The sequence below is a fragment of the Phyllobates terribilis genome, unplaced genomic scaffold (assembly GCF_046119375.1).
Source record: "Phyllobates terribilis strain yellow unplaced genomic scaffold, ASM4611937v1 Scaffold_11__3_contigs__length_659146591, whole genome shotgun sequence".
Classification (NCBI taxonomy): domain Eukaryota; kingdom Metazoa; phylum Chordata; class Amphibia; order Anura; family Dendrobatidae; genus Phyllobates; species Phyllobates terribilis.
In genome coordinates, this window is record NW_027362771.1 from 593,973,546 (window position 1) to 594,000,861 (window position 27,316).

Genomic DNA, 27,316 nt, shown 5'->3' on the forward strand with positions numbered 1-27,316 from the left:
CAGCTAGAAGTCTCCTGATTATTCATATAGTGGGCACGCCCGTCACTGCATCAAGATTTAGCATCTCCTGGACTCCACTACATGCTAATCATGAGTCTCCCAGCCAATTTGATTTAGCTATTCTCGGAATTCTTCTTAACTGCTGATCTTCCCCTACTGGGTCTCCTTTTCTACTCTGTTGTACTTGTATCTTTACCCTTTCTCATCAGTCTTTCTTCATTGAGTCTCCCGCTTCCTAGTGGACTAATGGTCAACTCCTCCAGTTGCTGTCCAGTCTCTTTGGCCTCTGTTGTTCCAACTGGACACCCATGCTGCAGCAATGTCCTGTGTCCGAGCTGGACATCGCTCCATGCGATGACTTTTGTCCTTATCCAGGTGCAGGCCAATATGGTGAGCTGACTCTCCCTCCCTTCCCTCGTCCTCGTAATGCAGAAATATTTTAAAGGATCCTACCTCTCCTAATGGTCAGGTGAGAGGAGGATGACTAATTATATGGAAGTAAAGACAGTTTCAGGATAAAATTCTAATTTCTATTATATTTTCCCATAGGAACCTCCTAGTGGAATAATATGACCGCCAAATTTCCGAGCATATTTTTACCAATCTAGACACAATAAAGATGACTTAGATATATCCACAATATGGATTCTTCATTGGTTTCTCAAGGCCAAAAATCCTGACAGTTAAAACCATCACAAGAAAATATGTCTCCCGATCACAGATAGATCTCTGAATAAATTTTGAACCGAATGATTATAAAGATGGCAGTAAAATATTGCATTCACATTATGCACTATGCTGTCCCTGGTTTGGGTAGGAGACGTCAAGTCTGCATCAGAGGCAATTATTGTCATTTACGTATTAGCATCTCTTTAATAATGAGGGTGCGAACCGAGAAGACATTTAGTCAATCCAAGATCGTAGGGTCCTAGCTAATCTAATTATCTTGATGAGATTCACAGTGATGTCGTGATTCTTTATTCACCTAATCCATAACAATACTTATGATCTATCGCAATATCAGAACTTCAGGGGTCCAACATGCCACACTCCCACTGATTAGTGAGTTTCTAGATCTTCACTCCCAGGATCTATAGGTCAGATAGTACATAAAATTTAAGGCAAAAACTGATAGAAAGAGCCTCTAAGGAGAAGGTGGGGAAGGAGAGCAGAGGTCATGCATCCCTATGAAGCCAGGGTGACCCTGAGACTAAACCTGTAACTACACACGTGGTCAAAATTGTTGGTCCCCCTCGTTTAATGAAAGAAAAACCCACAATGGTCGCAGAAATAATTTGGATCTGACAAAAGTAATAATAAATTAAAAATCTATGAAAATGAACAAATGACAGTCAGACATTGCTTTTCTGCTTCCACAGAATTTAAAAAAAAAATTAACCTCATGAAATAGGTCTGGACAGAAATGATGGTTCTTCTTAACTTAATATTTTGTTGAACAACCTTTTGAGGCAATCACTGCAATCAAAAGAAACCTATAACTGTCAATGAGACTTCTGCACCTCTCGACAGGTATTTTGGCCGACTCCTCATGAGCAAACTGCTCCAGTTGTCTCGTGTTTGAAGGTCGCCTTCTCCAGACGGCATGTTTCAGCTCTTTCCAAAGATGCTCAATAGGATTTAGGTCAGGGCTCATAGAAGGCCACTTCAGAATCGTCCAATGTTTTCCCCTTAGCCATTCTTGGGTGTTTTTAGCTGTGTGTTTTGGTCATTATCCTGTTGCAAGACCCATGACCTGCGACTGAGAACAAGCTTTCTGACACTGGGCAGCACATTTCTCTCTAGAATCCCTTGATAGTCTTGAGATTTCATTGTACCTTGCACAGATTCAAGACACCCTGTGCCAGATGCAGCAAAGCAGCCCCAGAACATAACAGAACCTCCACCATGTTTCACAGTAGGGACAGTGTTCTTTTCTTGATAGGCTTCATTTTTCTGTCTGTGAACATAGAACTGATGTGCCTCGCCAAAAACTTGTGGCACTTTGGTGTCATCATTTTTCTCCCTTTGATTTTTTATTCCTTTGAATATTGTTTGTTTTTATACAAATATTTTGTAGTAAAATTCTAACTTTTATTTGATATGCTGCTGATTCCTATTTTCCTTTTGAGTTAAACTTTATTGACTGTAAGTAATGCTGTACACCCTCTGTGCACTTCATAATGGGGCTGTAGAAGCAGGGTGGCACCAATTGGGGGTGGGGGCACTAGGTATTTGCCTTGTTTGCCTGCCCCCAACAGCGGCCCTGTGAGGGGCAGCCATAATGGGCCTCCTTTAATGCGCATCTGTGGCTGTAGATTTCTGGGTGGCACCTGTTGCGGGACTCTTGTTGGGATAATTCGTAAATCAATCCTTGTGGGGTCATCTATGGTGGGACTATTTTCACGGCATTTGTAAATAGACTCAGGTGGGGGCATCTGCAGCAGGAATATTTTAAGGGGCACATTAACTGGGACTGTGGTAGGGTTTTATGGGCATCTGTAAATATATTATTGTGGGGGCATCTGAGGTGAGACTAAATTGAGGGGTCATCTATGATGAGGCACTTTTGGGGAGTCCTCTGAAGTGAGACTCTTTTGGGAGGGTCATTTGTAGTGGGATTCTTTTGAGGGGGTCATCAGTGGTGGGACTCTTTTGGGGGGTGGGTCATCTGTGATGGGACTCTCTTGGGGAATCTTCTATGGTGAAAGTTTTTTAGGGGCATCTGTGGCTAGAGAGCTGTGGGGGTGCACCTGTAGGAAATCTCTTTTCCAGATGATCTGTAAGTAGAGTCTTGTTGGGGGCATCTCTGGTGGGACTCCTTTTAGGTGTCATCTGCAATGGGACTCTTTTGGGGAGTCATCTGTGGGGAAACTCTTTTAATGATGTCATCTGTGGTGGGACTCTTTTGGGGGGTCATCTGCGGGGGGTCATCTGCGGGGTCATCTGCGGGGATAATCTTTTGGGGTGTCATCTGTGGTGGAACTCTTGACATCTGTCAAGAAACTCTTGTAGGGACATCTGTGGCTGGATTTTTTTATCTAGGGACAGCGTTAGTGGTAATCTTAAAAAACATCTGTAATAAGACTCTCTTGGGGGGGGCATTTGTGGCTAGAGATTTGTGGGGGGCACCTGTAGCAGGTTTCTTTTCTGGATGATCTGCAAGTAGACTCTTGTGTGGGCATCTATGGTGGTGGAGTTATAAGCATGTGTAAATTGATTCTTGTGGTGACATCTGTGGTGAAACTCCTTTGGATGGGCATCTGTGGCGAAAATCTTGGGGGGATATCTTTGGCTTTAGATTTGAGGGGAGGCAAATGAAGTAGGACACTTTTGAGGATCATATGTAAACAGACCCCTTTTTGGAGCATCTATGGCTGGAATTTTGTTAGGGGCACCTGTAACGGAGCTGTTGAAGAAGACATCTGTGGTGGGACGCTTGTAAGGAGGAAAGGAGTCTGTACATGGATTCTTGTGGAGTCATTTGTCGAGGTTCTTTGGTGTGCATTTATGTAAACAGATTTTTGGGGGGGAATCTGTGGCTGAGGGCACCTGTAATGGGTCTATTACAGAGAGGGATCATCTGTAAATAGATTCTTGAGGAAGCATCTTTTATAGGGGAACCTATGAAGAAACTAGTTTGCGGGGCCATCTGTAAATTGACTTTTTGGAGGAGGCATCTGTGTCTACAGTTTTGTGGGAGGCCGCAGAGGAAGGACTCTTGGGACACTTGAGTGCACATCTGTAAATAGACACTTGTGAGGGCATCTTTGGCTGGACTTTTGTAAGGACCATCTGTAGTGGAACTTTTGTGGAGGACAACTATGGTTGGATTCTTGTAGGTTGATAGGCATCTGTAAATGGACTCTTAAAGAGTAACTGTCATTTTAATTTTTATTTCATAAATCAATAGTACATATGAAAATAAGAAAATTATAGATTAGATCCTATGTTATGATATATCTTATCTGAGAAATTCTCCAACGAGACTGATCATTCATTCTTAATATTCTGAATTCATGGGAAAAATCTGTCTTCATTTAATATAGATTTTCCCATTAGTGAGAAAGGAGATGGCAGTTGGTGCTCATAAAGCTCTATGGAGAACTGCAACTGTTGCTTCAGTAGAACTTGCAGCAGAATGTCTGCTTGCCTCTAGCTCCTCCCTAGAGGAGCAGCACCTTCTGCGATGTCCTATCTCAGGAATGGGAAACATCTGTCTTCATTGAATACAAATTTTACCCATGAAGTGAGAATGAATGATCAGTCCTCGCGGACAAAGAAGCAGATTTTTCTGATAAGACATATTACAAAGTTTCTTATTTTCATGTGTACTATTGATTTCTGAAGTACAAATCTTGAAATTTTGCTCTTTAAAGGGGCATCTGTGGTGGGACTTTTGTGTTTCACATCTGCATAAGGACTTTCAAATAGGTTTCTACATGTTACCAGCAGTCCTATGTAACATCACAAATAACACAGTGATAAATCTCTGAGTATAGATAATGTAGTAGATATCACCTGCAGTCCTATGTAACACCACAAATAACACAGTGATAAATCTCTGAGTACAGATAATGTAGTAGATGTCACCTGCAGTCCTATGTAACACCACAAACAACACAGTGATAAATCTCTGAGTACAGATAATGTAGTAGATGTCACCTGCAGTCCTATGTAACACCACAAATAACACAGTGATAAATCTCTGAGTACAGATAATGTGGAAGATGTCACCTGCAGTCCTATGTAACACCACAAATAACACAGTGATAAATCTCTGAGTACAGATAATGTAGTAGATGTCACCTGCAGTCCTATGTAACACCACAAAAAACACAGTAATAGCTCTCTGAGTACAGATAATGTAGTAGATGTAACCTGCAGTCCTATGTAACACCACAGATGACACAGTGATAACTCTCTGAGTACAGATAATGTAGTAGATGTCACCTGCAGTCCCATGTAACACCACAGATAGCACAGTGATAACTCTCTGAGTACAGATAATGTAGTAGATGTCACCTGCAGTCCCATGTAACACCACAGATAGCACAGTGATAACTCTCTGAGTACAGATAATATAGTGAAAACTCTCCGAGTACAGATAATGTTGTAGATGTCACCTGCAGTCCTATGTAACACCACAAATAACACAGGGATTTTAGGTATAGCATTAGATTGAACAGTGCACCCTCAGACGGATCAGTGTAACCCTCTGCTCAGCTTTTTGCAGATATTACTTTATAATTGTGATGTTTCTCTGCAGAATCCGATCGTCCAGAACTGCAGGATTACAGATCAAAAGTAAATTAAAAATGTAGATAATATTGTGACCTGTATAAATGATTTATATTACCTGTGATCCTCTGCTCATCCCTTTCTGTCTGTACAGTCTTGATGTATGGAGTCTGCAGGAGGACGCAGAATAGTGAGGATATGGGGAAATGTACAGAAGGGAGGGCGGAGGTTGTCACACTGATAAGATAAAGATGTTGTCAAGGTTTATAAACAGCAGGATAAAGTCAGCTGTACCTTACTTGTACCGTTCAAAGATCAATTGCACCCATTGTTTCCCATTTATGACCCCCAATGAGTGCAAAAACGAAGGGGCAGAGGCACTCAGCTAATCTGTGGGCGCCTTCGATTGTGCTCAGGGATGAGCGAATGTGCTTGGGGATATTTGGTGCACCATTGTTTCCCATTTATGACCCCCAATGAGCGCAAAAATGAAGGGGCAGAAGCACTCAGCTAATCTGTGGGCAGCTTTGGTTGTGCTCAGTAGGGATGAGCGAATGTGCTCGGGGATATTTGCTAAGGAACAATATGCACATTTTTCCGTATCTGTGTGCCCTTCCAGGGATCTGTAACGCAAGAAAACAAAAATAACGAACAGCAGTCAGGTCATGTGTGGTCTCTAAGTTAAATCGCAATAAAAAATATGGAATCCCTTGCTAACAACTGCGATCAACCAGCGAGGAGTTATTGTGGAAATTAGAGATTTAATGAAGACCATGAAGGAGGAGACCAGCCCACGTGAGGTCATCACAGAGGAGTGTGTGGGCAGGGCTCCCCTTCAGCATAAAAGATCAAGCTGAATATTGATACTCATGCCAGAGGATACATATTTGTGTAAGCAGGGGTAAGTTCGGTCATAACGGTCCATTGGAGCGCCTCCCTCCAGCTAAACTGAATCGTCTTTTCGATTGGTCTAGTAAGTTCTTCTATTAATCCCTTTTTATTTTGCGTAACTTTATATGCTGCATTGTTTTGTCCCCCTTTGTAAAATCTTTTGCATATTTTTTTCATAAACACTGCCTCCCTTTGGATTAAATATAAAATTTAATAGTTTGGTTTCTTCTGTTCTGTAATCGTTCCTCCCCCAAAGCCATAAACGCTACTAGAAAGCAGGCGTCCAATCAGGCCTGTATTGGATTTTATATCTTTTAAAAAAAAAGGTGGTGGTGGTAGCGAATAATCTTAATGGGTTATCGTGAAGCTGGCAGTGATCGTACGGGGGCACATACACATATTCCATGAGCTGGAATTCAGAAGTGTGTATGCCATACGCTTACTGCTCGCTTGCCGATATCTACGTAGTGAGTAATTGGGATTGTGCGTGAGCCGAATCCCTGACAAATTTATGGCAGAAGTGGAATATTACAGAACATCAGTGGCTGGATTGAGCAATCATTTCTGTCACTGAAAACTTGCACAGTTCTTGCGAGAACAAAGTTTTAAAGAATCAGACTGAGTGTTTTAATATTTTTTATCTGGGCCTTTACTGTACATGTAGCAGTTGCATCCCCCACCTTCTTTTGTTTTTCTGTCCTATCTTTTGTTTGGCAATGATGGCTACGCATGGAGAGCCCTGGTATCACCGGCAGTCAAAGGACACTATCACTGCCCTCTGTGAGCAGGGACAGATTGACACCACAGGCAAAACCAAGGCCCAAATAATTCCAGAACTGCTGCAAGGGGCCGCAGAGCCAGTTCGACAGCAGAGCCCTGATGATGGGGCGGCCAGCCAAGGCCTGTATGGCACTGCTGCAGGGGTCCCATTTGTGATTGCCAGCCATACCCGCAGCCAGGGTAGTGTGGACCGCCACCTGCAGATCGCTCTGGAGCAGCTCGCCTCAGACGATCGTGAAGGGCGACTGCAGCTGATTATGAAATTACGAGAGGTTGAGAGAGCTGAGGGACAGGCCCAAGCTGACCGAGTGGCTGCTGAGCGACAGGCCCAAGCTGACCGAGAAGCTGCTGAGCGACAGGCCCACGACGAGCGTCTGTACAAGCTTGAGCTAGCCTGGATTCAGAAGGAGCCATCCCCCACACAGACCCGTGAGTCCAACAGTGTCAACAGCTTTAAACCCAGTCCTGAGCATTTTGCTGTAATGGAAAAGGACGGGGACTTGTACATATTTCTACGAGGATTTGAAAAAGCCTTCAGACAGTACCAGCTGCCTGAGGACCAGTGGGCCAGATATTTAACTCCAGGGCTCTGAGGAAAAGCTCTGCAAGTGTTTGCTTCTCTCCCTCGAGCCCAGGATGGAGACTACGAGGCCATCAAGCAGGTCCTGATATAAAAATGCTAGCAGACACCGGAGATTTACCAGAAAAAGTTCAGAGCCCTCTAGCGTGGACCACATGACAGCTACAGTGATGTTGTGAATGGGCTCAAGACCAACTTTGAACAGTGGGTCCAAGGACTATCAGTCACCACTTTCGAGGACCTGAAGGATCTGATGGTGAAGGACCAGTTTCTTCATCTTTGCCCTGTGGAAGTGCTACAGATTGTACTGGACCAGGAGCCAAAGAAAGCCACCAAAGCAGCACAGATCGCAGATGTCTATGAAGCCAACCACACACCGGAGGTGCGAAAGTCAGCCGTCGCCAGCTGGAAAGGGGGAAAGCCGACAACCACCCCCAGTGTTCCAACCAGCCGGCCCTCAGTGGGTCGTGCCCACTCTTCCAGCACCTGGCCTGCATATAACTTCTGAAGGTGTTATATTTGTGATCAAATGGGTTACATCAGCCTTGTCTGCCCGGAGAGCCAGAAGATGAAGCCCACACCTGAGGCCCCAGGGCCTACTGCAGCCATTCTTTTTGTGGGTGAGGCAGTTGCAGGACCCATGAGAACTTACAGCCGGTTACGGTAGGCAACACCATTACTGTGGGGCTTAAGTACACTGGAACAGAATGTACCCTCATCCACCCTGAGTTCGTGTTACCGGAAGAACTCATTTCTGGGAAGACCCTGACTGTCACTGATGGCCAAAGTTTTCCTGGACTGGGGTGCGGGGAGGGGGTTATAGGAACTGGGGGTGTCTGAGAATCTCCCCACTAATGTGCTATTGGGGACTGATCTTGGATGGTTGGTTGCCCGGTACATTCCTGACAACCCTCCCAGATCTGATATGTCATGTGATACAACTGTTAATGATGTCAATGTGATGCATAATAAAATGTGTATTGTGGTAGGGGGAACTCAGCCACCTCACACCGCGAGGTGATGCTGCCGAGGATCCCCTAAAATTAGCCAGTATAAGTGCTAGGGGCAATGGCAGCAGGCATGGACACCAGGAAGCAGGTCGTCCCATGCAGCTGACCAGTGTCATGACGGACGGTGACATGGTCGGTGATAGCTGCCCCATGACAAGCACGGCTCCAGAGGTAACGAGAAATGATGAGGAGTAAGAATACGAGTGGATCCGCATACCATTTGGGCTCAGTTCAGTTCCAGTAGAATTCCAGAGGAGCATGGAGACATGTTTAGAAGGATTGCGGGATGATATCTGCCAGCCGTACTTGGATGACAATTTGGTACACAGAAAAACCTTCTGGGAGCAAGTTGAACACGTGAGGACAGTATTACAGCGGTATTAACTACATGGAGTTAAGTTGACCCCAAAGAAGTGTGAACTGTTCAAAAGGCAAGTCCGATTTCTAGGGAAAATTGTGTCCGGAGAAGGATTTACCATGGACCCAGCAGAAATCTCTCCGGTACTGGCCTTAAAAGACAAGTGGCCCTCTACTGTCGGGGAGTTGAGGCAGATATTAGGATTCCTCTCCTACTATCGTACTTACGTTCGGAACTTCTCCAAGATCCCACTATACCTCCTCTTGGGGGGGGCGACAGAGTCAACAACACCCACGGAGAAAGAGAAGAATGCAGGTAGGACCGGGCTTAAAAGAAATAATGCCGTTTCATCCCAACAGCCCATTCTCTGGACAACAGACCACCAGGGGGTATTGGAAGAACTAGTAGACTACCTGGTAAAACCACCCATCTTGGGATATCCTGATTTCTACTTACCATTTGTTCTTCATTGTGATGCTTCTCAAGTTGGACTGGGAGCTGCCCTGTATCGGCATCAAGATGGAAAATTGAGAGTCATCGGTTACGATTCTAGAACATTGACAGATGCTGAGAAGAATTACCATCTACATTCCGGAAAATTGGAGTTCCTGGCGTTGAAATGGGCTATCTGTGAACAATTTACAGATTATCTCTACTACAGCAAAGAGTTTTAGGTATACACTGACAACAACCCTTTGACCAATGTCCTCACGACAGCCAAACTGAATGCAACGGGTCAGAGATGGGACGCTGAACTAGCTGACTTCAATTTCAGCATCAAGTACAGGCCAGGAAAATGCAACGCAGATGCTGACGGATTGTCGAGAATGCCACTAGAGCCTCAGGAGTTCATGCAAGAATGCTCGGAGGAAGTCAGTCTAGAAGCTATTGAGAGCACTACCCAAGCAGTACAAGCTTATCAAGTGGAAGATAAACCATTGTGGTGTCCGTTGACGCTGGAAACCACCATAAAAGAGAGAGAACAAGATCACCTCATGTCTATTCAACAACTACCAAAAGGAAAAATCCGTAGAGCACAACGGGAAGATCAGATAATTGGTAGAATACTATTTTATGTGGACCAAAATAGGTTTCCAAGTAAACAGAAGAGAGATAATGAGTCACCAGCAGTATCTGTTTTAGTTAAAGAATGAACGAAGCTCTACCTCAGTGAAGACAATATCTTGTATTGTAAAGGAGGTAAAAATCCAGCGTATTCAATAGGTTGGTCTTCAAAAACTCCATGAAAACATGGGAGTGGAAAGGACAATAAACTTGATCCGTGAACATTTATTCTGGCTGTACATGCAGAGAGATATTGAAAGGTACGTGACCAGGGAGTGTGGGTGTCTGAAAGATAAATGTTCCAACACATCAACCCGGGCAGCTATGGGCAACATCCAAACTACGTACCAGTTTGAGATGGTCTCAATAGACTTTCTACATCTCGAGACGTGCAAGGGTGGTTACGAATACATCTTGGTGGTGATGGACCATTTTACTCGATTTGCTCAAGCATATGCCACCACCAATAAAGCGGATTGAACAGCGGCAGAGAAGATCTTCAATGATTTTGCTTTGAGGTTTGGGTTCCCTACGAGGTTACACCATGACCAAGAAAGAGAATTTGAAAAACAGCTCTTTGCCAAGCTAGGAAAGTACTGTAGAATTCAGAGATCCCACACAATGCCCTATCACCCAGAGGGTAATGGACAAGTGGAACGTTTTAACCGGACATTATTGTCGATGTTGTGTACTTTAACAGCTGACGAGAAGAAAGACTGGAAGAGTTCTCTGTCAAAAGTTGTACATGCATCTAACTGTACAAAGAGCAATGCAACGGGTTACTCACCCTTCTTTCTATTGCATGGATGATCGCCAAGACTGCCAATCGACATCATGTTCAATACTCTGGTGTCAGAGACTTACAAAACGTATCCGGAGTACGTTCGTAAATGGAACGAACGGATGGCAGAGGCATACAACATAGCATCCAAAGTGGTTACGCAAGGACAGAGCAAGAGCAAGGAGTATTATGATTGAAAATGTTATGGAGCAGAATTGGCACCGGGAAGCCGGGTGCTAGTCAAGAACGTACGTGAGAAAGGCAGGCCAGGAAAACTTAGTTCGTACTGGGAAGACAAGGTGTATGTGGTCATAAGGAGAACAGCCCAGTGTATGAAATCCAATTGGAAACGGGAGACAAAAAAAACAGAATAGTCCATCGGAATTTACTATTACCCTGTGATTATCTCCCATCACAACAAGACTTCCCAGAAGTAGACCGACATCGACCGAGATCGACTAAGGGACCACCACAGACTGAAGCTCCAAAGGAGAATAGTGACTTTGAAAGTTCCGATGAAGAAGAGCACACCGTTGTATTTCTCGAAGCAGCAAGGAGAGGGATGTACCATCCTTAGGAGAGTGAACTAAGTCCTGAGGCTCCAGAGTTTGTACCAAGGGGTACAGATGAAGTCCAATTCAGATCTGATGATCGAACACTGGTCACTGAAGAGTAGAGATGAGCGTTGTTCTAATCGAACTGTTTGCCAATCTCAAATTCTAGCTGTTTTGGGCGGTGTTCGAGCCGTTCGGCGAACACGAACAATTTGAGAAAAATTCGGCTGTTCGAGGTTATGTTCGATAACTGTTCGTGCACCAAAATCATAACTGGATTTTTTCTCAGTAATGATGAAAATTAATGTTAATACGCAGTTTGAGTGTACAGCGGGGTGGGGGGAGGGGCAGGGGATGGATCTCTGCAGGAACAATGAAGATCTCCATTTTTTTTTTCTCTTTCCCGCATTTACAGTGGGGAGGTGCAATCTGTCAGCCTATCAGCAGCGCACACACGGAGCGAAGTGCTTTTTTTCACACAAGCAAGGGCATGTGTCATTGGCAGTGTATGTCACATGTCCTTGCCCTATAAGACCAAGCCATTTTCCCCGTCGCCACCATTTTCTCACTGCTGCAGCTGCGTGTTAGACGGCACCGCTGTTGCTGTGTGCGCTATACCTTGTTAATTTCAAGCCAATTTTCGCACAAATCTACAGATAGCTTGGGAGTAGGGAATAGTTGTGATTGCAGTCCTTTTAAGGACTAGGTTACAGCATTTCCTACGACTTTTATCAGGCAGGTCTGTGCTCTTAAATAGATAGATTGTGGGAGTAAAGACTAATTGTAATTGGAGTCCTTTTCAGGACTAGGTTACATCAGTTCCTATCAGTTTTTGCCAGGCAAGTCTGTGCCAGTGCTGTGCAAGTTTTTTTCACAGCATTTGGCTGAATCTAGCAAAGCTAATCCTTTTTGGCCTATTGCAGAGTGTGTTAGTCAGTGGAGTAGCCTATCTGTGTTGCAAGATATACCACCTGTGTATAGAATACCAATTTTTTTACTGCACCTAGTGAAGTAAAATCTTTTGGGCATAGCATCATTCTATTAGTCCATCTTTACTGACCTCCATCAGGTTGCAAATTGAATATAATTTTTTTCTGCATCTAGCTCTGAAAAAATATTGGGCTTCTAGCTGTGTGTGGGACTTGTTGTATTAGTCCATCTATACTGACCTCCATCAGGTTGCAAACTGCATATATTTTTTTCTTCATCTACATCTGAAAAAATATTGGGCTTCTAGCTGTGTGTGGGACTTGTTCTATTAATCCATCTATACAGACCTCCATCAGGTTGCAAACTGAATATATTTTTTTCTGCATCTACCTCTGAAAAAATATTGGGCTTCTAGCTGTGTGTGGGACTTGTTGTATTAGTCCATCTATATTGACCTCCATCAGGTTGCAAACTGAATATATTTTTTTCTGCATCTACCTCTGAAAAAATATTGGGCTTCTAGCTGTGTGTGGGACTTGTTCTATTAATCCATCTATACAGACCTCCATCAGGTTGCAAACTGAATATATTTTTTTCTGCATCTACCTCTGAAAAAATATTGGGCTTCTAGCTGTGTGTGGGACTTGTTGTATTAGTCCATCTATACTGACCTCCATCAGGTTGCAAACTGAATATATTTTTTTCTGCATCTACCTCTGAAAAAATGTTGGGCTTCTAGCTGTGTGTGGGACTTGTTCTATTAATCCATCTATACAGACCTCCATCAGGTTGCAAACTGAATATTTTTTTTTCTGCATCTACCTCTGAAAAAATATTGGGCTTCTAGCTGTGTGTGGGTCTTGTTCTATTAATCCATCTATACAGACCTCCATCAGGTTGCAAACTGAATATATTTTTTTCTGCATCTACCTCTGAAAAAATATTGGGCTTCTAGCTGTGTGTGGGACTTGTTGTATTAGTCCATCTATACTGTCCTCCATCAGGTTGTAAACTGAATATATTTTTTTCTGCATCTACCTCTGAAAAAATATTGGGCTTCTAGCTGTGTGTGGGACTTGTTGTATTAGTCCATCTATACTGACCTCCATCAGGTTGCAAAATGAATATATTTTTTTCTGCATCTACCTCTGAAAAAATATTGGGCTTCTAGCTGTGTGTGGGACTTGTTGTATTAGTCCATCTATACTGACCTCCATCAGGTTGCAAACTGAATATATTTTTTTCTGCATCTACCTCTGAAAAAATATTGGGCTTCTAGCTGTGTGTGGGACTTGTTCTATTAATCCATCTATACAGACCTCCATCAGGTTGCAAACTGAATATATTTTTTTCTGCATCTACCTCTGAAAAAATATTTGGCCTTCTAGCAGTGTGTGGGACTTTCTCTATTAGTCCATCTATACTGACCTCCATCAGGTTGCAAATTAAAAATAATTTTTATCTGCATCTAGCTCTGAAAAAATATTTGGCCTTCTAGCAGTGTGTGGGACTTTCTCTATTAGTCCATCTATACTGACCTCCATCAGGTTGCAAATTAAAAATAATTTTTATCTGCATCTAGCTCTGAAAAAATATTTGGCCTTCTAGCAGTGTGTGGGACTTTCTCTATTAGTCCATCTATACTGACCTCCATCAGGTTGCAAATTGAATATAATTTTTTTCTGCATCTAACCCAGCCAATAGTTTTGGCCTAATACTACAGTTTGGCCACTCAGCTCTGCTCGGTTCCCATCCATTGTTTTTTTGTGCAAACAACTCCAGAGTTGTTAATTAGTTAACCACCAAAATGAGTGGAAAAAGGCCTGCTGCTGGTGGAAAGGGGAATAGGCGTGTTGGGAAGGGGAAAAAAGTATGTGTCCGTGGAGTAGGTGTTAAAACAACAGTAACATCTGCAGAAGAAAGACCATCTTCCAGCCAAACTAAAATGTCTACTTCTTTTAGCGGACAATGTGATAAGATCCCTTTCTTACGGCCACGCCAATCGCTACAAATTCCAGATGAGGCACAAAAACAGCAGGTGCTTCAACGGATATCAAGTGCTCCTTTAAGTGGGCTCTCCTCCACATCAACTTCAACATCACAAATACTCCAGTCCTCAAAGGTGTCACCCCAATCGCACTTGCTTCCTCACAGCTCCCAAATCTCCAGCTGCCCGTCTGAGTATGAGGTAGAACAGATGGTTGAGTCTGCAGAGCTGTTTACTCATACTATAGCCTGGGAATCAGAGGTCAACTCCAGCGCTTCTGTGAATCAAGACGAGGAAATGATCTGCACTGATGCCCAGAATCTTTATGAGTCGGATCCAGGACCAGACGCAGAAGGTTCTGACCATAATGTAGACCCTCATTCCCAAACTGTAACTCCTGTTGGTGGAGACAATGAGGAAGACGATGATAAGACTCAAATACCTGATTGAAGCGACAACTTTAGTTTTTTGTCAGGGCAGGAACAGGTTGGCTCTGAGGACGACGGGTGTGATAACGCACAGGGTGATGATGATGAGGTTGGAGATCCCACTTACTGTCAACCCACAGTCAGCCAAGAGATGAGGTCAGCAGAGGAGGTGGAGGAAGATGCTAGTGACGACGAGGTCAGGTTGCGCCTTCCTGGACAGAGACGTAGTACTGGAAGCACGTCAACAACTGCATCCTCAAACACAACTCTGCCTCTCACCACAAGTCGTGGTGGCTCTTCAGGTCGCATGGGTGCTAAGCCTTGCATAGCCTGGGCATTTTTTCAGATCGATAAATATGAACCAACTCGTGTTATCTGTAACATTTGTCAGCAAAAGCTAAGTAGAGGCCAAAAAATACATAGTTTGAGTACTTCATGCATGAACCGGCACATGGACAAGAAGCATAAGTTGCAGTGGGAAGCTCAGTGTGCTACAATGCGGCCTAGCCGGCCGGGCCAACCACCATCTGCCATATCTTGTGCATCCGCGGCCTCTTCATCCTCTGTGACTGGGGGGACAGCAGTCACACCTGTTTTGGGGCGCAGACCTGCCACCTCTTTACCCGCAACAGCCAGCGTGATTGGCAGGTCATCATTTTCTTTGGAGGTGGTAACACCAGCTGGTGTTGAGCGCTGTCCGACATCGATAGCACCACCTTTGGATCAAGGCAACCTAACATGTCCGCCTGCATCTTCCTCACAGACCGGCAGTTTGCCGGGGACACCCTTATCAACCCCGTCTAAGCACAATAGCCAGCCCTGGGTCCCTCAGATGTGGACAAGTAAAAGACCATTTCCTCCTAGCCATGAGAAAGCTAAGAGGTTGAATTTCACCATCTGCAAGCTCTTGGCTACAGAAATGCTGCCTTTCCGCCTGGTGGACACAGAGGATTTTCGAGACCTTATGTCCGTCGCAGTGCCCCAGTACCAGATGCCCAGTCGGCACTACTTCTCAAAGAAAAGTGTGCCTGCGCTCCACCAGCATGTCGCACACAACATCACAGCTTCTTTGAGAAACTCTGTGTGTGACAGGGTGCATTTCACCACAGACACTTGGACGAGTAGGCATGGACAGGGGCGTTACATGTCGCTGACTGGGCACTGGGTAACTATGGTGACAGCAGGACAAGGGGCTGCTGTCCAAGTCTTGTTGCCCCCACGAGTTGTGCGTCAATCATCTTTATCTCAAAGTTCCACCACCGCTTCTGCCTCCTCAACCTCCTCTCGGTCTTCCACCTGCACCCAAAGCCTGTCTGGTCATGCCACAAGCTTTCTAACTGCGCAGAAGGGATCCTGCACACCTCCTTACTATGCTGGCAGTAGGGCTCAACGTCATCAGGTGGTTTTTACATTGAAATGTCTGGGAAATGTGAGTCACACAGCTGAGGAGTTGTGGTCAGCTCTGGAGAACCAATTTCATGAATGGTTGTCTCCACTGGACCTGAAACCAGGGAAGGCCGTATGCGACAATGCTGCAAACCTGGGTGCGGCCCTTCGCCGGGGCAATGTCACACACGTGCCTTGTATGGCTCACGTGTTGAACCTGGTTGTCCAGCAATTTTTAGCCCACTATCCCAGACTAGATGGCCTTCTGCAGAGGGCACGGTCGCTCTGTGCTCACTTCCGCCGTTCGCATCCCGCAGCTCAGCGACTTACATCTCTACAGAAGTCGTTGGGCCTGCCACTTCACCGGCTAAAATGCGATGTGCCTACCCGGTGGAATTCAACTCTGCACATGTTGCAGTGACTGTGGCAGCACCGACAAGCCCTAGTGCAATACGTTCTGACGTATAGCCTGGGCCAACGAGATCCAGAGGTGGGGCAAATCACGCTGGAGGAGTGGTCTCAGATCAGGGACCTATGCACCCTTCTGCACAGTTTTGAAATGGCGACGAAGATGTTTAGTGCTGACGATGCCATTATCAGCATGACTATTCCGGTGATTTACATGCTGGAGCACATGTTAAACAGAATTCGGAGTCAGGTGTTGGCACAAGAGGAGGTGGAGGAAGTAGAGGAGGAGGAGTTGTATGCGGAAGGGCCAACATCTGCAAGGTCCAGACGGTCGGCAGCACCAAGGCGGCAGGCATGTGAGGGTGGGGGAGATGGTTTTACCAGGGTGCATGGTAGCAGCCAAACTAGTGAGGAAGGTGCAGGAGCCCAGGAAGAAGTGGAGGACGAACTGATGGAAGACTAATCAGATGAGGGAGACCTTGATCACATTTCTGTTGTGCGAGGTTGAGGGGAGAGGACAGAGGAAGGAAGCATGATTGTTACCTCGCCACCAACACAACAGGGACTTGGTGCTCCTGGATGCGCAACACACATGAGTGCCTTCTTGCTGCACTACCTGCAACATGACCCTCGAATTGTGAGAATTAGAAATAATCCTGACTACTGGGTTGCCACAGTTAGATCCCCGGTACAAAAGTAAATTTGCAGAAATTATTCCTGCCATAGAAAGGGATGCACGCATGCAGGAGTTTCAGCAGAGACTGTTGCAGAATCTTACATGTGCTTTTCCACAAAATACCAGTGGTGCACGTAGTGAATCTCACAGTTCCAACTTGCAAACCGTGGGACCGTCAAGTGTTCAGCACTCAAACCGTAACAGAACCACAGTATCTGCTGGTAACATCAATTTTGCGGAATCATTTCACCACTTTTTTAGCCCGTCCTTTGCAAGGCCACAGGAGACAAGAAGTCTGACACATAGTCAACGCCTAGAGACGATGGTACAGGAGTATCTCCAAGTAAACATTGAAGCCATGACTGTGTCACTGGACCCTTGCTCTTTTTGGGCTTCCAATCTGGATAAATGGCCGGAGCTAGCCACTTACGCCTTGGAGATCTTGTCATGCCCCGCAGCCAGCGTTCTGTCTGAACGTGTGTTCAGCGCTGCTGGTGGTGTGCTGACAGATAAGCGCACGCGGCTCTCCACTGATAATGTAGACAGACTCACGTTCATAAAGATGAACAAATCATGGATCCGAAACGACTTTTCTACCCCTGTGTCATCCTGGGGAGAGTAAAAGCTTGATGATTGGTTAAAATCACCCTACCAACCGTTTTAAGCTTTCAAATTACTAATCATGTTTATCTGTATCTTGGCTGGAAAATAATTTGGGCTTTGTAGCAGTGTGCAGCACTGATCCTATTAGGCCATCTATACTAAAGCTTCACCAGATTTAAAATTAATAATAATTTTTAGCTGCATCTAGCCCGGAAAATAATTTTGGGGCTCCGAGATGCGCAAGACACATAAGTGCCTTCTTGCTGCACTACCTGCAGCATGACCCTCATATTGTCAGAATTCGAAGTAATCATGACTACTGGGTTGCCACACTCTTAGATCCCCCAAACTTTTCAATCAACCTTTTCATTATAATAAAGACCAAAAAAATGGTCATTTTTGAAATTATAAGCATTAGCAGGTTGTTAGAAACTGAAATCAAACAGTTTTCAACTCAAAACTTTATTCTAGGTGATGTTACATTTTCACATAGGACCCCTTGTTCGAAAGGAGCTTCTGAACTCTCTCGTCCATTGAATTTGTCAGGTTTTGGATGGTTTCTGCTTCAATTGTTTTGCATGAGGACAGAATACCCTCCCAGAGCTGTTGCTTAGATGTGAACTGCCTCCCGCCATCATAGACACTCCTTTTAATGATGCTCCAAAGGTTCTGAATGGGGTAGAGGTCAGGGGAGCATGGGGGTCACACCATAAGTTTGTCCCCTTTTATGCCCATATCAGCCAGAGATGCAGATGTTTTATGTGCAGCATGAGATGGTGCATTATCATGCAGAAAAATGATCTTGCTATGAAATACACGGTTCTTCTTCTTGAACCATGGCAGGAAGTGCTGTTTGAGAAAATCCACATACATTATGGAGCTCATCTTTAGCGCCTTCAGGGATCCTAAAGGGGCCGACAATCTCTCTCCCCATGATTCCAGCCCAAAACATTAATCCACCTCCTCCTTGTTGGCGCTGTAGCCGTGTTTGCGTGGGGTGTCCATCAACCAGCCATCCTCCACTCCATCCATCTGGACCATCGAGCGCTGCACGGCACTCATCCGTGAACAAAACAGTTTCGAAATCAGTCTTCATGTAATGTTTGGCCCACTGGAGCCGTTTCTGCTTGTGTGAAGTGGATAGAGGAGGTCGACAGGATGGCGTATGCACAGCTGCAAACCTCTGAAGGACCCTGCATCTTGTTGTTCGGGGGACGTTGGAGGCACAAGCAGCTTCAAAAACTTGTCTGCTGCTATGACAAGGCTTTTTTGCCACTGCTCTTTCAACCTGACGTAATTGCCTGTAGGAAAGAGTCCTCAATTTGCCCTTATCAGCACGCACACGTGTGTACTGTGAATCAGCTACATACTTCTTGATTGCCAAGACACTTCATCCTGATCATCGCACAATGTTGATTGTAGTCATGCCTTGACCTAAACACTCCACAATTTGTTGCTTCTCAGCAGCCGACACATCCTTTTTCTTTCCCATTTTGGCAGAAAATGTAGGCTGCTTAATAATGTGAGACAGCCTTCTTAAGTAGTCTTGCCTTTCATTGGACACACCTGCCAAACTAATTAGCACAGGTGTCTGCAATTGCTTACAGTGATATAAAGAGCCCTGACACACATCACCATCAATGAGTTTAACTGACAAACAAACAAATTCTTCCCTTATCACTCCTAAACACTTTTTGCATAATAATTTGGAACACAGTGTACATGTGCTTTTCCACAAAACACCAGTGGTTCACGTAGTGAATCTTACAGTTCTAACTTGCCAACCGTGGTCTGTATGGAGTTGTTCAATAAAGGGCCCAAAATTAAGATAACATAGATGGGAGAGGTCTCTATGAATAGGAATTCCTAAGTATTTGATACCCTGTGAGGGCCAGGCAAAGGGAAAGTTGGACTGGATGGAATCCTATATGGATTTGGGGAGGGAGACATCGAGGGCCTCAGACTTCGCTGCATTGATTTTAAAATTTGACCATGTAACAAAGTGATCTATTTCAGCCATAACAGCATGGATGGATATATGTGATTGAGTGATATATACTAGGACATCATCAGCAAATAGAGAGCACTTGTACTCGGTGCCTCCCACCTCAATCCACCTAATATTGGGGTTATGGCGAATTGATGAGAGCAGGTGCTCCGTCACTAGGATGTATAAGAGAGGGGACAGAGAACATCCCTGCCTTGTCCCATTGGTGATTGTGAAAGGTGATGAAAATGTTCTGACGCGCCCCCTGGGCCTTGGGACACCCGGAGCCGGACCCTTTTTGGTGGATGCTGGTGGTTGTAGTCTCCGTGGCGGCAACCCGGTTCCGTGGCTCAGGGCGGTCAAACCAGTGGCGGTACTATTTATGTGGTTTTGATGTTTAAATGTCCGACTACGCCACCCGTGGATTGCGGTCAGAGTGAACCGCCGCTCCAGGGCAGACCGCTGAGGCTGGTGTTGTGGGTGCAGCAGAGCGTAGCATAACTCCCCACGGGAGGAGTATAGCCTCAGGGCAGTGTATGCGGAGGATGGGGGTAATGGTGCAGGGCAGCAGCAGTAATGACACGGAGTCAGTGATGCAGTCCAGGGCCTTTACTCACAGTTCTTATTATCCAGACCACGTCTGCAGGTAACGGCTGCCCACGTCGTACTGTGCTCACCAGGTGAGGGGCTCAGACAACTCCCAGATAACTTTGGAGTGCTTCACAGGACCCCCTTTGTGTGTCCTTTGTCTGGCCTTTCTTACCAACCCTTCTGTCCGGCTGCCTCGGGCCTCCTCTTGGTAAACTTGGCGCCAGTTTCCCTGACCCTATGTGGTGCCTTCCTAGCGGGTGTAGCGAGGGGCTGCGCCACATAAAATGTCACAGCCTCCTGTTTCTAGCTGAGGGTCGTTTCCTGCCTCCACTAGTTTCGGGGACCGGTCTCCCCATTTGGCCTGACCCCTCCACGCAGGTGGATTCGGGCGTGCGGTGGCGACTCGCCCGTCCGCACCCCTGAGATCCCTTCGTTCCTCGTTCCTGGAGCCTTCTCCGCTCCTCTTCCTTCCTTCTCCTTCTTCCAGGCCTGGGCCTCTGTTACTAGGCCCGCCTCCGGAGCAGAGCTCATGCAGAGCCCCTGCTCCCTGCCACTTCTGCTCAGACTTCTCTGCACTGAACTAAGATGGTGCCCACCTTTTATACTCCCTTCTCAATGCACCCAGGAACTGCTTCCTCCCTGCTCCTGCACTACAGGGTTCCCCTTCCTCAGTGTTCCCTCCCCCCACTCCAGCCAGGGACTGTCGTGCCCATCTCAGGGGCATATTGGTCGCCCTGCCCCACGGCAATGTGGTGTAATGCATGCAGGTGTCGGGTCCTGATCCACACTACATCCTTACCTGAGAGTGAGATATCACACCTCTGGGTGAGGTGCAATACCTCTGTAGCAACCGAGCCCTCAGGGTGCTACAGTTCCATTTATCTTCAGCCTAGGTGACGTATTGCGATACAGGGCCGTGATTTTGGCTATAAAAGGGTCCCCTAGACCCCTACCCCAAGCTTTTTAAGAGAATCATATATGGCGTGCCAGGAGACTCTATGGAATGCTTTCTCAGCATCCAACGAGAGTATCTAATTACAAATTTTTAACTGCATCTAGCCCAGGAAATACTTTGTGCCTAGTAGCAGGGTCTGCTAGTCAGCGGATTATCCCGGCTGTTAAGCAAGCTACACCACCTGTAGTTTGGACACTTCATTTTTTCAAAGGAAATGCTTCGGGACCACGGGATACTCAGTGAAGAGCATCAGGAGGCACCCCAAGGCATAGGGGCTGGGACTGGCAGTAGGATGCCTTGCGGTGGACAGCCGAGCTCGATCCTTATAAAAGCTTTTTAACTGCAGCAGCTTTAGTGGACGCTACTGGAGCTGGAATTACGCGGCTGCTGGCATGAGACTTGCCCTCCAATAGATCCTTGTAAATGGATTTAAAGTGTATTTATTCAAATTAGAGAGACAATTTAAATTAAAAAGCTTAGAGCTGCCTCCACCACAGGGGGGCTCGCTCGACCCACCAGCGGACAGGCACCAGTATTGGGAGAGGGGGGCTGGCCGTCAAGGTTCACCGCGGCTCTGGCACAAACCCGGCGACACGGAGGTGGCACGGGCAGGAGCGGACTGAACGTGTCGGCTTCTCACTTTTTGGATTTTAGAAGGGCATGACATGCCTATATCTGTGTCTCCCCCTCCTTTTACTCCTCCACCTCTTTTCTTTTCGCATGACTATATGTACTTGTCACTTTTCCATGTGTTAGTTGTGTCTTCTGAGCAGTTTGTCAGCTTTTGGACACCTTTGAAGGTGTTTTCTATGTGTTTCTATGTGTTTTTGTTTGCCTGCCATTGGTTTTAACGGTGTTCGAAGGTGTTCGACGAACAGTTCGACGAACAGTTCGGCGAACACAAGGGTGTTCGACGAACCGAACCGAACTCGAACACAAACGGGGGTGGCTCAACACTACTGAAGAGACCGATCGACATTTAGGATTAGCAGATTTACCAGACCAGGTGGAAATGGACAATTCAAGAGAAGTACAGGTGTGGCACCCCTGAGGGTTCAGTCGCCACAGAGGTACTGCACCTCAACCAGAGGTGTGGTGTCTCCCTTCTCTCAGGTAAGGAGGGAGTGCTGCCCGGAACCCCAACACCTGCATCCAACACTACACTGCTCCAGGCCAGCTGGAAGGGCAAGATGCAATGTGTTTTCCTGCTGAGCCCTGTCCCTAGCTGGAGTGGGGGGAACCCAAAGGTAGGGGGAACCAGTAGTGGGTGTGGGTGGAGGAAGTAGTTTAGGGGAGCACTTTGAAAGGAGGTATATAAAGGGAAGCCATCTTAGGGTGGTAAGGGAGTTGAGAAGGACAGTTCAGAAGAACAGTCAGGGAGCAGAGTCTCAATCGGAGCTCTGCTCCACAAGCAGGGCCTAGTCCTAGAGGCCCAAGAGGGGAGCAGGGAGTAGGCTCCGTTCTGTTGCAGGGATCCTAGGGGGTACGACGAGTGTGAGACGGCACCTGTATGCCCTGAATCTTTCAGAAGACAGAGGGATCGTAGGCCGCAAGAAGGGGACCGGCCCCTGGTCCAGCCGTGTTACTCTAAGTCTCGGCTGGGAAAGCCGGAGGCTTCTCGCCTATATAGTCGGTTGCCGAAGCCTCGTTCTTATCACCGTGAGGGTCAAGCAGGTTCGGGAACTCCGACGAGACAGGAGGGACTTCAGAGCACCCGAGCAGGATTGAGAGTGGGGAAGCACAGGGCAGGAGGGAGAAAGACCCAGCGTGAAGACGGTCTAGCTAGGAACACAAAAAAGTGGGGTTCCGGCAGGTGCTCCTAATCTGCCTGAAGAAGAACTGATCCCCTGCCTGGTGAACGCAGCGCGACGAGGGAGGCTAGCACCCTTAAAGTGTGTTAGGCATCGGTCTGGTGCTGGATTCAAAATGGGTCCAGGACGTTCTGTTGTCTCCCATTTTGGTCCAGCCAGGGCTGATGCTGCTCAGCATCGCCATCAGCCTCAACACCTAGCTGGTCCACGAGCTGTACTGATTGTCTGCCAGGTAGTTGTGCCTAGCAATGTTAAGCCTGGTTTGCAGAGGGAGACAGGGCTTGTGGAGTCTAAGTCCAGGATTCGCCGCACTGAGCATGTCCGTGACCTGGCAGATCATGATTGGTGGTTTGGCAACCGCCTGATCCGGTGACCTGGCACCGCCTGATTGGTCCACGGGTAACGTCAACAATGGCGCGTCGGTGGGCAGGGCTTAGTCTTTAAAAGGCCCCCCCACAAACATGGCGGCGCGCTCAGATCTTTGAGCATGATGCTGTTGTGTGGACGACTGTGCTCCACGTGTAGTTTCCTCAGGCAGGTCTAGTGAAAGTAGGCAGGCTAGTGAAAGTAGGCAGGTAGCTTCGCCTAGCAGTCTGGCTCTGTCAGTGGGGGTCGCCTTACACCCCGAGCAGCCTGCTGACGTCCTACTCCCTGTAGACACCTGTGGACCATGTGGAGAAATACTCCTCTGTCTGGTAGCACGCCGGCAGAGGGCACATACTCGTCGGCGTCAGTCACACACGCATTTTAGCGCCAACTCCTACTGCGTAGCACCTGTATCGAAGACTGGGCTACTGTTTTTCCCCCGGTCGCACGTCTCCCTGCGGTTCTTGGAGATTGTGTGAACCGCTGAAACCTGCTCCGTGTGCTTTAACACGGAGTGGTTTATCAGTTAAGTAGGTGCTTTCCTGGACGCTCTTCTCCTGTGCAGTTAACGGAGATAGTGCGTACCGCTATACCCGTTCCTGTGTGCAGAAACACGGAAGGGTTTAATATTTAAGTTTGTCGCTTTCCTTTCCACCCGAAAAGTGTTCGGCAGCAGTCTACAAGGCTGCATTGCGGACCCCGGGGTCGGTTGCGTTCCATTAAATTAAAGTTGTTTGCAACCGCCCTCCTAACACAGTGCACCAGTGGAACTGTCATAAGAACTGTGAGTAAAGACTCGGATGACTGCACCGTGCTGCCTCTGTCCATACTTTCATCGGCGCCATCTTTCCCCCTGCAGTACAACGCCAAGCGCAACTTACACTTCCTACACTGCCCTGGAGCTAGCTCTTCCTGTGGAGAGCCACTCCATCCCTGCTGCCGTAACACCAGCTCCAGAGAACTGCTCCGCAGCGGTGGCTCCCTTTAGTCGCAATCCACAGGTGGTGTCACAAATTCATAATCCCCTATAAATAAATCCCCCTTTTCACTGACCCCCCTGGGCCACGGACCGGGCTAGCCACCGTGATATCCCCCACCAGCGCCTATAGGCCCGGCTGCCGAGTGCCCCACGGCCCTGGGGGCGCGTCACAGGAACTTACAGAGGCTGCTCCAAGATCATCTGAGGAAGTATGAGAAATGAGTGTGGCAGAAGAAACCCGTGGTATCTGAGGAACAACCTACCAAGAGGATGTCGACTCGAGAAGTGAGGAGGCCTGTGATGCTGATGTATGAGACACTTGGTGAACCGAGCCAAGTGCCAAGGACTGTCGATTGGGAACAGGTATCTCTGCCATATGGACCAGGTAAGCTCATTTGAGTGATATTCACCACTGAGAGACAGTATGGACAATGTTACCTGGTGGAAAGACTTGTTTTGGCCTAGTGAGAGAGAGAGCTGGTTGAAGACGTACGAAAAGCTCCAGCGGAAGAGATACTGATTGTTTTAATTGTGTATTTCTTACAGGAGTTCTACAAGCAAAACGTTGCAAGAAAAGGTTATTATTGATGTTTGTAAATGTTATGCCAATTTGACAATGCCAATTTGTATATAAAGTTATTCAACTGTTACCACTGTCTCAGAATTGGCCAGATTGACCAATTAAGACGAATGTCGAGGACGACATTCAAAAAGGAGGGAAGAATGTGACATGCAGAAGTAGTGCTGTGTTTCAGAAGCATCCAGCAATTATAGAGGTTAACCCAGTCACAGGAGACAGGGAGTGGTTAGCAGATCCCCAGGGGGATTTTGGGGGAGTTGTTTATTGTAGTCTAGCTGAAGCCAAAGAGAAAGGTGGTGTGTTATCTGGATCTGACAGAAGGCAACTGAACAGGATTCAGATCAGGAGAAAAACTAAACACAGGTAAGATAAACTCCCTGAACTAACAGTGCAGAGTATTATTGGGCAGGAAAATAAGGACTGAAAGGAATTGTGTCACAGGGATCATCTCCTTCATCAAACCCTCCCCCCCATCCATCTCCATCCAGGATAAAGAATGCTGTGTACTAGTGAGTCCTTGTGAAGGAAAAGCCTGCTCTTTATGTATAAAAGTGTGCTGCCAAGAGATCTAATCTGTGCTGAATTATGCTACTGAAGAGACTGACATTACTGTGCCTGCTTTATGAGACTGTACTGTAATGAAGATTGTTGCTGTAATATCCCTGAATTGCACTGGCCATACTTCTGATTAAATTCCATGATTAAACTGTTGAAAAAGACTCTTGTCAGATGTGTCTGGTCAGCAACTGAATCTATTGTGTGCCTGAGAGAAGCTGCAGCCTATGGTCGCCCTGAGTAACGGTTCCCCCAGGATTCCAACGAATTCATGAAACCCGTCTCGCCCAATCTGAATCTAGCGGCGTGTGTGTAACACCACCCCACTGCTTGTTCCTGCCTGTTGTGGTGCTACAATTCCCTCCCCCTCTGCGCTGTTGTCATCGCTGTGCATGTCACCTTGCCAGGTTGGGTCAGTGACTTCATGGTCCATCATCTCATTTTCAATGTACGCACCCTGGTCCTCCTCCTGACTTACTGGCAATCTCAGCATCATTGTCCATCTCTTGTGACAGTAATTTCACTTTCGCACCATCACCTGTGACTGTGGCTGCACAAATATTTGGATATCACTACATGAGATCTTCTCTTGCCCCGCTTGAAGCGGACCGAGCAAGAGGCCGGAATCTATAAATGGAAATGTGAACAGCTCTTCAGAGTGTCAAAATGTGGGTTCACTTGTCTTGGGCACTCGTCATGGTGGGAGGAAGGAGGATCAGGGTGATGAATATATGGTCCAGACTAATGGCTACTGAGACCGGACCATGTGGAAGACAGGGATGTGGTGATGGCAAACTGACTGGAAGAATTATCTGCTATCCAACCAACAGCTTTTTCACACTGCTCTGTCTTCTGTCTAGAAAGAGGGACAGGAAGGTAGGGCGACATGATGTGGGTGTGACACGCCCTCTGGGCTGTGGGGTACTCGGCAGCCGGGCCTTATGGATGCTGGTGGGGGATATCACGGTGGCTGGCCCGGTCCATGACCCAGGGCGGTCAATAAAAAGGGAATATTTACAGGGGATTATAAGAGTTCGTGACGCCACCTGTGGATTGCGGCTAGAGGGAGCCGCTGCTGCGGAGCAGTCCTCTGGAGCTGGTGTTACGGCAGCAGGGATGATGTAGCTCTCCACAGGTAGAGCTAGCTCCAGGGCAGTATAGGGGTATGTGGTGGATGCTGGTGAGAGACGACAGGACGGTCCCGGAGAAAAGACGGACACTCACACGGGGGTAAGCTTCAGTACCTTTACTGGTGATGGTGCAGGCACGGTCCAGGGTACTCCTGGCGAAGGGTGCACTTTTGGATTCTCCCCAGTGAGTGGGTATAGGGCCTCCTGATCGTCTGCTTCCACTTGCTAAGCCTCAGGCCTGCCTGGAGCTAGGCCTGGCTTGGTTACTGTCTCTTTCTCTTGCACCTGCTGACCTGGTGGTAGATCACTCTCCCTGGATGCTGGGGCCTCCGTGACTCCTAGCCTTGGTACTGTAGTCAGAGTTTGGTAAACCAGGGACCTGTAGTGTTCCAGGGATTCCGGTGGTCCCTACTGGGTATAAAGGGACCCTGTAGGCACGGACCCGGTGTCCGGTGTATTTTCCGGGTGAGCCTGGTACGCTCCTCTGCCCCCTCTGCTACTCCTTCCTTCTCCTCTCGCCTTCGGCCACACTCGGGGCCCTCACTAGGCTTCAGGGCTTGCTGGAGGCCTAGCTTGCCTCACACAGCAGCCTGCGTGCTGCTCTCTCACTGAGCACACTACAACATTAAACTGAACTGCCTGGCTCCACCTTCCCTATATATATTCCTATCCGGGCTCCCTCTGCTG